We start from the raw sequence: 3,105 nt of genomic DNA, 5'->3' as shown, positions 1-3,105 counted from the left end.
TACTCCCAGGACAATCAGCTGACCCTCACCTTAGTGAGAGAGGGGACATTTCCCATACAATAGAACCTATGAAATTATACCCTTGGGATGGAAAGACCTCAGCGGGGTGTGGGCACCTGATAGATCATAGGGACATATTCAAGATTCCTTCTCCCTTCTGAATAAAATAAATAGAACCGGATATTGCAACCAAGGAGCAGAGTGAGGAGCTTGAGTAAAGGAAGTAAGTATGAGGACATATCCTTTCAACAATCTGTAGTGGTTATGCTAAGTGGATAACTCCTCACATGTTGGATAAATGGAGCAGGAAGAATAGGAGTCTCTGTATCTCTTCTAGGGTCTGTGACACCTGCTGGTGCACTGGGACCATCAGGGTTCACTCACCATCCCTCTGACTCAAGAAACATGGAGCTCATGGTCCAGGACAAGATGTGGATGGGGGCTGGTCTCCTCTCAAGTGCTTCCAGCTAAGTGCTCTGTTAGCTTCTCCCAGAGAAAACAGAGTAAATACTTTGTAAATCTGTGGAAAATATAGAAGAGTCCTCCATTTTTTGGAATAAACCATCAAAATAGCAGTGACAACACTTTCCAAGGGTGAAGCATTGGGATAAATAGAATTGATATCATCATGGCAATAAATATGAGTGTACAAGTACAATGATCTCCATTTCAGAAATGAAGAATTGTCTTTAGCTAACAGCATGCTTTCTGATCTCAGGTGTTGTGACGTTAATTGTTTAACTAATAACTCCATTATTTTATCTTTATTGAAATTTTCCATTGATTTGTACAGAGAGATCAGGTGGAAATTCCCCTTGTGGTTGTTGATAACCCACAGCATCTTCAGCAGCTCTGTGAGTCTCTGTCAAGGCTTCTCAGTGTCTCCACGTTTCTGTAACAGAAAGACATGGTCTCCACACATTATTCTACTGGGACTTCTGGAAATTCAGGAAGCCTGCTAATCTCATGTCCAGCTCTGTCTTTCAGAAGGTTAAAGGGAGCAAACAGGTCCCATGGTTAGGAGCACAGACTCAGACCCTGGGGCTTAATTTCACCTGCTGTGCACATCTGGACATTCACACAACCAATCTGTGCTACAGTGTGCACATATCCGTGTGTAAAATAGTGGTAAAATTGGTACATACATCAAGATAATGGCGTGAGTATGTGAAAAAAAAAAAAAAAAAACGAAGATGATGGGTACTAAGTATTTTCTCGAGCAAAATCACAAAATAAAAGAGTGCGGTTTCCTCAAAGAAATCATGGTGACCAAACTCCCCCAGAACCCTCACAAACTCTCTGGGTCACTGCCTTCTTGAGGATGCTATCTGGAAAATGTGTTATATACCCAGAGAACATGCAAATGGGGCCTTCCTTCTTCTGATTAAATCAGCCCAGCCCTGACTCTGCAGATGGGAAAGGAGCCCCAGTCCAGGATTCCAGGTGTTCCAGTCAGTACTCAAGACAGAACACAGACAAATCACGATGGAGTTTGTGCTTGGCTGGGTATTCCTTGTTGTTCTTTTAAAATGTAATTTATGGTGAACAAGAGACATTGAGTATGTGAGTGGATACGAGTGAAAGAAACCATGGGTGTGTGACAGTTTTCTGACCAGGATGTCTTGTGTATGCAGGTGTCCAGTGTGAGGTGCAGCTGGTGGAGTCTGGGGGAGACCGGGTAAAGCCTGGGGGGGACCCTGAGACTCTCCTGTGCATCCTCTGAATTTACCTTCAGTAGCTACAACATGAACTGGGTCCACCAGGCTCCAGGGAAGGGGCTACAGTGGGTCGCAGATATTAGCTATGATGGAAGTAGCACAAGCTATGCAGACTCTGTGAAGGGCCAATTCACCATCTCCAGAGATAATGGCAAGAACACTCTGTATCTGTACATGAACAGCCTGAGAGCTGAGGACACGGCCGTGTATTACTGTGCAACAGAAACAGTGAGGGGACATCATTGTGAGCCCAGAAACAAACCTCCCCGTAGGAGGGATCTGGACCACCAGGGGGTGCACACTACTCTCCAATTCTGTCCTTAAGGAGCAGAGGCAGATGACGGTTATGGACAGGTTTTCGGTCAGGATCTAGGGATTCCTCTCCAGAGAACACTTTCCCTCAGGGACCTTCTCTGCACACATGATTCTGTGCTTACCTCTTTCACTCTCTGACTTTGAAAATTTGTTCTAATTGGAAAATAATTTTACCAAAATGCACAAAATACAGTCACTCACATTGTTTATTGCTGTCCCTAGATACCAATGAATCACAAATAAATTGGTGCTCATCAAGTGATTCTTTATAGGAATCCCAGCTGCTCTCACTGTGCATCATAAGTCCACCCTGCTCAACTTGCAAACCAGCTAGAAGAAGCATAAAATGCATGCTGGACAGGAGATCACCAGAGGCATCAAAAATTGAAATCAAAAGAAGAAAATGTCTTGGTTGGGGGAGTCACTTTCTTAAACAATGCTCACATCATCAATGTAAATGACAACATGGGTAAGTAGTGGAACCCCCTCCAGGTGTGGTATTGATGTGGAGCATGAACATTACACACACACACACACACACACACACACACACACACACACACACGAGTATAAAATCTGTATCACTTTCCGCTAATTTCTCTGCAGCTAAGGTGTTCCTAAGACAGAAATACACAGCATACAGGAAGACCTCAAGAAGCATAAAAATCTGAAAGAGACCACCTAATGTTATACCTGAAGGAGCTAGAGAAAGTGCAATGACTGAAGCCTGAATACAGCAAAAGGAAGGAAATACTAAAGACTAGAGCAGAAATAAATAATATAAAACTCAAAAACAACAGAAGAGAACAAAAATGCAATGTATGCTTCTTTAGAAAGAAATAAAAGAAAATTGAGAAACCCCTGCCTAGATTTATCAAAAAAGAATAGAGAAAGTCCCAAATAAATAATATCAGAAATCAATATGTTTCTCTGAGGAACAAACAGGATTTCAGAGGGGTGGGGTGGGAGAATGGGGTAAATCAGTGAAAAGGCAATAGGAGGACATGTGTTTGGATGAGCAGTGGTTGTCATAAGCAAATAATGTACTATTGATCACTACATCAAAAACAAA

General features: G+C 42.6%; 1 pseudogene; it reads left to right on the top strand.

Moving 5' to 3' along the window:
- Positions 1 to 1,433: 1,433 nt before the first annotated feature.
- On the top strand, positions 1,434 to 2,042 carry LOC123943708 (annotated as a pseudogene).
- The last annotated feature ends 1,063 nt before the right edge of the window (positions 2,043 to 3,105 follow it).

This window comes from Meles meles, chromosome 6 (genome assembly GCF_922984935.1).
Source record: "Meles meles chromosome 6, mMelMel3.1 paternal haplotype, whole genome shotgun sequence".
Lineage (NCBI taxonomy): Eukaryota > Metazoa > Chordata > Mammalia > Carnivora > Mustelidae > Meles > Meles meles.
The sequence above is the reverse complement of the archived record's forward strand: the minus strand, read 5'-3'. Positions and strand labels throughout refer to the sequence as shown.